The sequence below is a fragment of the Seriola aureovittata genome, chromosome 14, assembly GCF_021018895.1.
Source record: "Seriola aureovittata isolate HTS-2021-v1 ecotype China chromosome 14, ASM2101889v1, whole genome shotgun sequence".
Classification (NCBI taxonomy): domain Eukaryota; kingdom Metazoa; phylum Chordata; class Actinopteri; order Carangiformes; family Carangidae; genus Seriola; species Seriola aureovittata.
Genome location: NC_079377.1, coordinates 18,042,110 through 18,052,362, shown reverse-complemented (window position 1 = coordinate 18,052,362; position 10,253 = coordinate 18,042,110).

The window sequence follows — 10,253 nt, the reverse complement described above, 5'->3', positions numbered from 1 at the left end:
GTAAATACATTTTGATTTGTTCAACCTTCATATAAATCTCGAAGAATCACTGAGGTCATGTCCTCATTTTCAATGATGTCGAGGGTACACTTAAAACAGAATAAATACACACAAAAATAATTAACGAGAAAACATAGTAGACGAATGTGTTTTAGTTTAATATGTGTTGAAAAATGTTCCAAGTGTGTGCAGTACAAAAACTAAAAGGAGTTTTCCCGAAATAAGTGTTTGCACGCTCGAGTATTTACCATTCACTTCAGTGGGTAAAGTAATGACTATGAAATTTCCCTCAAAACATAACCGACAAAATAAATTAGCACTGTGAACATAATTTCCAGGGGCCATAGATACATCTGTGATCATCTCGGTCTGTATTAGACCTAACAGAGAGTAATTGTTTATTTCTCTATTGATAAAGACAGATGTGACGTTGGCTAGTAGCAGGCAAAAAAAAAACAAAAAAAACATTGCAGCATGCTTTTCTTTACAGACGAGTGTTTCAGATAAGCCATCAGGCACACTGTTACAGGATACGCTGGTTGAGTTCTTTATACAGAACTTTTCTGGATCATAGCATCACCTAAACCGACATCTCAAAACATGTAACTTTTCTAGCCCTGGTAATTTCTACACTACAGGAAGTACAAGAGATACAAGCGATATATTTTGCGCAAAATTGTAGACATGATGTATTATTAGATGATTTTCAGTGATCTATAAATAGTACTCTACTGACTACTGTGTCAGTTACTTGGTGGCTTAGCTATTTTTAAACTCGTTTTCAAACAGTAAAGTGTAGCAGAGATGATATTTGGTGTACTTAGATGAGTTTAAGTTCAAACTGAAAATAGATCTGAATAAAAGATGATCTTTTCTCTCGTAAGACAGACAGACACACACACACACACACACACACACACACACACACACACACACACACACAGAAAGAAAAAGTCAGAAAGATAAATTGTGAATGTTTGTGGACAGATTGCGGATGTAAAATCAATAAAGCTGCCACTCGGTCTGTTCACTGGTCACACACATGATCTTGAAACATACACTAATGTAGCTTTCAATGATTTTTTTCAATAAAACTATATAAAATATAATAATAATAATATTATGATGAGGATATAATAGTATTTCACGCAGCAAAAGAAATCACTGTTTCAATGAAATACTTTTATTGAAGACTACATATCAAGCCTGACAGAAAATCAATAAGTTATCAGTCTATATGTGTTGCAGCTGGGAAATAATCTAAAATGTTATCTGCACATTTATACTGTTGTGTAAATATGTGTCTTTTTCAATGCGGAACACACGGGTCCACAAAGTAACTCACTCACTACACGTTTTACTTGACTTGAATACTGACCTGTAATTGAACTTACAATGGGTCATTTAATGAGCTTGTGGGATCTGGGTCTCCTATTGGCTTTTGTTTTTTTCCTCTAGCATATGAGTACCAACGAGGTTATCAGGAACCAATACACTCCTTAAAATACAGTTTTAATCTGGTGTTATGAATTAGGTGCAGGGAGTAACGGTAATTAATCCAATGTCCTCGGATTATACTCAACCTATTATCACTGTGTGAGGTTGTCAAGGAGACTGTTTATGGCACCTCAAACATCCAGTAGACCTCCATTAGAAAGGAAAAATTGAAGGTCAAAACAGCCTGGCCTTGGGGTACCTGCACATAGTCGGAATGCTGTTCTTCCAAACTGAGAAACTTGAATTCAGAATCATTTGATCATATTTTACTAATAAGCTAATAACTTCAGCATCTTTTTGTAAGACATGTCCAATTGTGCTGCATAAAAGCACAACGTCTTGCTGGGAATTCAGTAAAAATAGTAGTATCTGGCAAGAAGAATGCCATCATACTGACTGTTATAAATACAGGTTCAAGTGCCTGATGTGCTATATAACAGATATGGAGAAGTTGAAATAATACTCCATGAATTGACTTAATAATATAACATATGGGTGAAGGCTGGGGGTGTGGGTGGTGTGTTGTCAGCCAGTGGCTGTTGACCTTGTGTTGGCAGCAGTGATAGTAGTCAGGTTTGGATGAAATGACTTCATGTTCACAACAGTGATCACAACATTGACATGTCATCTTTTACATTTATATGATGCACTATTTGGCAAACAGTTGTTTAATTACTCACTCAGCAGTTACAGAGCAACTTTACCCTTCATTTTTAGCCATGTTTCTGGCCACCTGGCAAACGTAAAACTCTTTTGGTTTTGCTTTTCATTCCCTACCAATAATCTGGCTCTTTAGCAGCTTAATACTCCACTATATTCACCAGCTAGTCTCTGACTGTGTCTGCTGTTTAGTTCCATTCAGGTAGTGTACAGTGTCTTTTTAGAGCTTTTCCACTGCACTCAGCTGCCTGTCATGAGATTGAGTGAACCAAAACATTCAAGTTGCAGGCTGGACAGCACATGTTGGCCAGAATTCAGGAAGGATTGCTTCACTGGCATAATTATAATATTACAGAGCACCATTAGTTAAAAATAACCCATCAAAGTTCAAAAGCAGATAATATGCTGAACCCTTAATTTTACAAAAGCGTCTTTGCAGCACTATGAAAATAGAGATAGCACATGAGCAGGTGGGTTTCAGGAAGTCCAGACTTGTACATCACTAAAGAAGAAGAGTGTGGGTGTGGATGGTTGCTTATGAAGTCTGAGCTGAGAAGGCTGAAGTTGACCTGCTGCTCCTCATGTTAAATTTACTAACACAAATTAAACCGTTTTGTCTTAATTCCCCATTTGGCCAGCTTTCCTCTTACTGACAGTCTTTCTTATCTTGTACACTGTCCCTGTTCTAGTTCTCTCCGCGTCGATATTTTCTTCATCTCATGGCCTCTTTTCAGCTCTTTTCTTTTTTTCTTTGGATTTCAGTTCCTCCCTAGCATTGCAAGGATTCTGTTTTTTGTTGAAGACCCTCCTTGAAAAACATCTAACCATTTTTATAAGAATGCAGTGCCCTTTGATGTCCTTTATGTTTGCCACAGCTGGTTCATGTCCTTGCTCTTAGGGTGCCTGCTGAGCCGCCATAAGCTCCGAAGACCATACTCTCAGGCTGTGTCCACACTAATTCGGAAAAATTGAAAGAGCAATTCACGTCTGAAAACTGGTCTATCCATTCTGCTGTTTCACAATTGTTTCTAAACGCTTGTCACCCACATTGAAACTGCAAAACTAAAAAACGACAAAATCGACAAACCTAAGGAAAAATCTCTCCCAGCTCAGCAGTTCCACACAGCTCTGTGGAGCCTTATAGTCTATTTTGGTTATTTTGGTTTTCTGGCCTGCAGCTCTATTCTCATCAGCCTCATTTCCAGCTGCAGCAACCCGCAGCAGGGGTCCGTCTGAATGGGTCAACCCGCGGCACCCGACCCTCCATCACGACCCTGCTTTTGACCAGGGTGGAACTGGCATTGCTGCCAGGACTTGTATCATTTAGCTGATGCTAAATGTCATTTAAATGACCCAGAGAGAGAGAGAGAGAGAGAGAGAGAGAGAGAGAGAGAGAGAGAGAGAGAGAGAGAGGAGAGAGAGAGAGAGAGAGAGAGAGAGAGAGAGAGAGAGAGAGAGAGAGAGAGAGAGAGAGAGAGAGAGAGAGAGAGAGAGAGAGAGAGAGAGAGAGAGAAGAGAGAGAGAGAGAGAGAGAGAGAGAGAGAGAGAGAGAGAGAGAGAGAGAGAGAGAGAGAGAGAGAGAGAGAGAGAGAGAGAGAGAGCAGACGGACAAAGTGGTGAAACTTCTGATCTAATCTGTTAAATTATTCGATGTAATGCTCAGGTTTATCAGTGTAATGTTTGAAACTACACTGTAGACTGGATTCTCTGCTGACAGTGACAAGCAGGTTAATAGTTGTCCATATGAATGTGTCCAAAGGGGGTCGAACACATGTTGAGCAGGGGTCTACTGTCTGAAAGTGGTATTACAAACTACCTGGTGAACATAATGGAGCATTTAGCAGCCAAAGAGTCAGATATTTCTCTGTCAATGTTGGTGGACACCAAAAACTGAACTAAAAAGATGTAAAAAGATATAAATATTAGACGTGCAGCATGACTCCATACGAAGGCTGTTGCTCTGTATCTGCTGGATCAGTTAATTCAGCTTTAAATCCCTGTGTCTGCATGTCACACCAAAAACAGTTTCATACAATCCCTGATGATTTTCTGCTGTTTTCAAACTTGTTTGCATACAGTTTGAGAAACAACACACATTCTCAAAAACGGTTCATTTATGAAGTAAAAACTGAAAACTCTGATTTTACTGTCAATACTAAAATGGTGCAATGCAAGTTGTTTCCAAATTTATAGAGCATTTTAGACAAGAGATTTGTTTTCATTAGTCATTACCAGCTTAATGTGGATGAAAGGGCGACATGTAGAAAAATACAGCTTGTTAAATATCTGCCAGTCTTGTGTGATGCTTATAGAATAATTAGATACTTCAGTCTAAAGTGTTTTATCATGAGAGCAGTGTCAAGTGTCTTTAATGGACGTTAATTATTTGTTACATGTATAAAAACTGTATGTTTAAAGCAGCTACATGAGTGAAATGTCGAGAGCTTATCATGTCTTGTGGGGGTGTTGTGTGCACGATTTCTGCGACTGATGAAGACCTAACCCATCGTATTTGATCTGAGGATAGACTTTGTTGTATGAAAAGCCTCAGGCATCACTTTTAAGAAGAACAGTTCTCTTGCACTCTTTACATTTGTGACACACACACACACACACACACACACACACACACACACACACACGCACACATACATGTGTGTATATATATAGTTATTCTCCTCCTTCCATGAAGGACCTTTCTTCAAAGGTTCAGAGTTTATTGCAGACAGTGACAGTGTTTGATCACATTTTGATTTGCCTCATGAAAATGGGATGAGGAAGGAAACGCATAATTTCCACTTCATTGGCTTTGACTGCAGAGCTTAAAAACATCAACCAGTCAATAGAGGACAAAAAATAAGTTTATTTCGTATTTCTGCCACAGAGCTTATATTTTTATTGTGGTTCAAGGTTGTAAAATGCAACCAGTCATTTGTTTATCAATTTAATATCTCCAGGCGTTATCAGTGAATCCCAGGAAGCTTGATTTTCGAATCATTAATCTGTTGTGAGGCAAATACAGTTGCAGTGTTCAAATTACATGCGAGACCTGTTAACCTTTGGACAGGTTATTTGTTCTCTCTGCAGTAATGATTTCTCATCTAGAAAGAGTCATTTAATAGCTTTGGCATGATTGCTGGGGTGATGCAAACCTAACAAAAGCCACATGCTTTTGTGTGTAATTAAGTGTTGTACCAGGAAGAATGTCTCTTCTCTACAGTAACTGAATGGCAGCCAATAATGACTGGATAAATAAGAGATAGGTGTGAAATTTCTTGACTGTGGGTTGGGATGAGTATTTTCACACATACAGACATTACAAATTAATGCACTTGTTGATAATTCTTGCAGTAAAATAAAGGTTTTATGCCGTTACATCTTCAGTATCCATGAGGACTCGTACGTGTGGTAAGCATACAGTATACAGCAGAGATACAACATCCGTTATAGTTACACAAATCAGAGGAGCATGAAATGATTTTACTATTCATTTTTGTATGTTGTTCCTCAACCTCAGAAATACCTAATATGAGTCCTTTGGACTTTGGACGAACATCTGATGTTGTTTAATGAATGATGTTTAATGAAATGAGGAATTACCTTTTAATTTGGTTTAATTTGTTAGACATGATTAATCCAGTTAGTTACCTAAACAAAGATCAACATTATTATTATAATGTTGATACGATTCTGTAAAAATCCAACTCAATGTTTTCAAAATATTCATTTTACAGTACGGTTAAGGTTTGGAAGGATCATCAGTGTGACATATAAAAGACAAAAACAGTAAATATGAAGTTTGAAAGGCGTGGGGGGAGAGGGTTTCTGAAACTAAGTGACCATCCAACAAGCACTTCTTTTGAAGCATACAGGCCCCTTGACACACTACATGCTCAACCACCACCCACATTGCTTTACACCCTCATTTTCCACCTTGCCACACAAAAGAAACACTATTTCTTCCACTGAACTGAAAAGCTTTATTCTGAGAACTGAAGTCAACAGTTGCATCAGTTGATTAGCATCAGCTGCTTTATTCATCCTCCACCAAAAGCCTTTTTCTCAGAAGACATGTTGACATGAAAAGCACAGCACAGGTGTAAATAATGAAATAAATGATGGCTGAATTCCATTTAACTTGAGGTTCAGTATCCTGGTATTGTGCATGCTAGCTCACTGCCGCACTGACATTTGAACAAAAACCAAAACCATTTAAAATTTTTATTAGCAACACCTGTGCTTTTCCTTCCACGAAAAGTTAAAATGCTTGCAGTAAAAAAAGTCATATCGGTGGCTCATTCATAAACTACTTGTCTACCAGCTAACTAGAAAAATTCATATTCAATCATTCAATCATATTCATACAGGTATACAAGGCAGCCTTTATGACATTGTTTGCTACCCACACGGCTTTAATACTGAAGCTGTTTGCTCCTTTCATCACACAAACCTTATTCTTATGAGCTGAGCTTTTGGCATATTTGATTTAATTAAGATCAAATGTTTATGTATATGTTTGTTAAATGGGAACTACACTGATTCTACACATCAAAGTATGTTTACAAGTCTTGGAGAGTAGTATTACATATATGAAAAATGTATAAAGCATTTGGCTCCAGAGGGAGCTGCATGAAGTCTGATAAATTGCCTCAAGTGAGTCAGCCTCAGTTAGAGCTAAAGACCACAAGTTTGAAAATTGAAAAAAAAAAAAAAAAAAACTGGGGGTGTTTAGTTATTACGAAGTAATCTTAAAAGACTGCTTGTATTTCTTTTCCAACCCAGCTTAGATTAAAACACCCACTTCAGTATTGGTTAGCGATAGGGCTTGGGTCGTTTCGTCAAGGCTTCGTTTTATGGAAGTAGGCGAGTTTCATCTAAACTTGGTTAGACGCAACCAGATCTCTAGCCCGCTCATCTCATGATCTTCATGAGGCTAGTGGCTCAAGGCTACATTTGCCACCCACTTTTAGCATGATGTACCTGAAACCTCAACTGTAGGTTGAATCGAGTGCATCTGGACTTGGTTGTAGACCCTTGAAGACATTTGACCTCTCATCCAAGAGGCTTCATCAGTTCTCACTGATTGTAGGGGAGACCCAGGTATTTCACCTCTGTGGGGTTGTGGGGTCCTTGTCAAGGTCACTGATGTCAATTGATTCATTAGTGCCCCTGGTTGTTGTAATGATGTTCGTTAGAGTCACCTGTGGCCAAGTTTGAATGGTTGTGAAATGTCCTTGGAAGGGATGAAAGGGTAGCATTATAGGTGGGGGATAAGTGATGTCAAAGACCTCCTCCGATATTGAGGGATGGTTTCTCAATTTAAACGTAGACGGACTGGCCACAATTTTCATCCTCAGCTCAGTGTGTGGAGCTGTCACGACGGGTGGTGGGGTATTATCGAGTTCACCAGGTTCATCTGAGTCTGTCCATGCTGCTCGGCAGTGTTCATATTCTGTTGAAGTCTCTCAACCTCCAGCTGTTATAACAGCTTCCTTCTATTGATAGAACACTGAACTACCAGTTGCTTCTCGGTCAGTGTGGATATTGGCCTTGTGCTCATCCATACTACCCACATACAGTGTATGTAACCTCTCTCCTTGTGCTTCTGTCATAGTTTACATTATATATTCACTACTGACTGACTTATCTTGACTGGGATCTGAACCTCCAATCTGCTGTTCAAAAGACAACAACATTAGTATTGTGCCATCCATATGCATATGTAAATCTTGCAACACTTTCCAACTCTTTGGAAAGTGAGAAAATGAGAGAAATAAGTTTTTAACCCTGTATGTCAGCGCATTTGGGCTGGCTGGCTCGACCGCAGTGCTTTAGGGAGAAAGGTTGTGCTGGCTCTCCATACATACACTTATCTAGTGCACACAAATCCACCAAAACGTGAGAACAAATTAATAAAAATGTGGGAACGAACTGTATCTCATGTGCACACACAATAACATTTTGAGCGCTCAGTGTAGTAAAATGTGTGCTCATTATTTTTTTCCTCTCTATGGTGAGAACCTTTCTTCAGAGGATCAGAGTTAGAGTCAGAGTTTCATTTTACATGTGAATACTATTAAACCTTTCACAGGTTATTTGCTCCCTCTGCAGTAATGATTTCTCATCTAAAAAGAGTCCTTTAATAAACATGGTAAGACTGTCAGTCTGCTGGCTTTGGTATGAATGATGTCACTCCACAATTGTGTAATTAAGTGTTGTAGCACAGAGACTTGCTTCTCTCTTCGCTACAGTGGCAGCCAGTAGTTACTGGATAAATAAGAGAGGTGTGAGATTTCTTGACTGTGGGTGGGGGTGAGTATTTTCACACGTACAAACATTACAAATTAATGCACTTGTTGATTATTCATGCAGTAGTATAAAGGTTTATGCAGTTATTAAAACTAGATAACCAACTAGTCCATAGAGTATCTCATTTGCATTTGCTAAACGTCGCTGCACCAGTAAATGCCTTAGGGGTCCTTCTTCAAAGGTGATGAAAAAAAATATTGAAGGCCAACACCTTCCTTCACTCATACTTCCTTTGGCAGGTTAACTCCCCTCTGACCTGGCAAACACGCTGGGGTACATCAGTATCCATGAGGACTCATATATATGGAAATGCATACAGTATACTGCACAGGGACAGCATCAATTATAGTAACACACATCCACCAGTTGGTTAGGGCGTCTCTGTGTGGAGTTTTCATGTTCTCTTGTGAATGTATGGATTCACATAGGTGCTCTAGTTTCCTCCCACAGTCTAAAGACATGCAGGTTAGGTGAACTGATGACCGAGAATTGTCTGTAGTGTGAATGAGAGTTCTCGACGTGTTCCACACAAACCAGATTGACCGCGCTGCTTGACGCACTCGTATTACGCCTCCATGGGCTTTTCACTTCCGACATTGTGGACAAAGCCAGCTCTATTTGCGTGTGAATGAGTAGAGTATGCAGTCCTTGAGTGTGGCCCAGGACAGATTAGCGTACACACTACTAAAAGAATGTCATCATTTTTGGCCCAGACGACCTCAGAATGTGGTCACAGCTATCGGATCTAAATGCATCCTCAATGCGTCTTGGGTGGAATCACACTCGTACCTAGAGCCCTCCGCTTGTAATCAGATCATCCAAGACACATTGGGTATGAACAGGGTTTTTGTGAGAGCCCTATGAAAGACCTGGTGATGCCCTCACTCAGTGCGTGCTGGGACAGGCTTCAGACTGATTTTGCCTGGCTGCTGGATTTCTCACACTCGAGAATCCATCTTGCCAGGTTCCATCCTGTGGCCAAAACACTGCGGTTCAGACCAATCAGCATCCTGTGTGGGTGGAACCACTGGCAGCTAGGGGCATGTCTTAGATGTGATGACAGTGAGAAGCATGGTGGCTCCTAGTGTAGATGCTGCTACAGCATCAGAGTATTTCTTCATTGAAAGAAGAGGAGGGAACGGCAGTGAAGGCTTTTCTCGATGGAGAAGATGTTTTTGCTCTTCTCCCCACTGTAACTGATTGGTCGAAATATGCCTGTGATAGATGGTGATAGACAGATGGTTCATCCAATCACCTGCCAAGTATTTTTTGAAAGTGCCTGCCCTTTTCCAAACAGTTTCCAACAAAGCCTTCCCAGATGGTTCTGTGTAACAAACCATCTGGTGTGTCAGGTTAGCTCCAGCCCTGTAAGCACACATAGATAATAGATGGATGGATGATCCGAATCTCTCAAGCAGCACACGCATTCTGTAAATACCAGCTACTTCAGCTTGTTAGCATGAGACTTCTATTCTACTGCAACCAAAGTGTCCTCACATGGGTGTTGACATGATGGTGTTTTCTTGACAGTGTGTTGAGAAAATGTCACTCATTCTCTACGTTGTCAGTCCACTGTCTCAAAGACCAGTAGTTGTAGAGCTACATAATTTAAACCGTATTAACTAATAGAACAATTTTCATATATCATACACAAACATCCAGACATAGTCACACACCTCTGCACACAGATGAACAACCACTAGAGCCAAGAGGGGTGCTCTGTTGGTGGCATGTGGTCAGGTGGTAGTGCACTTCTGTCAGCTCAGCCGAAACCCGGGGTGCAGGGC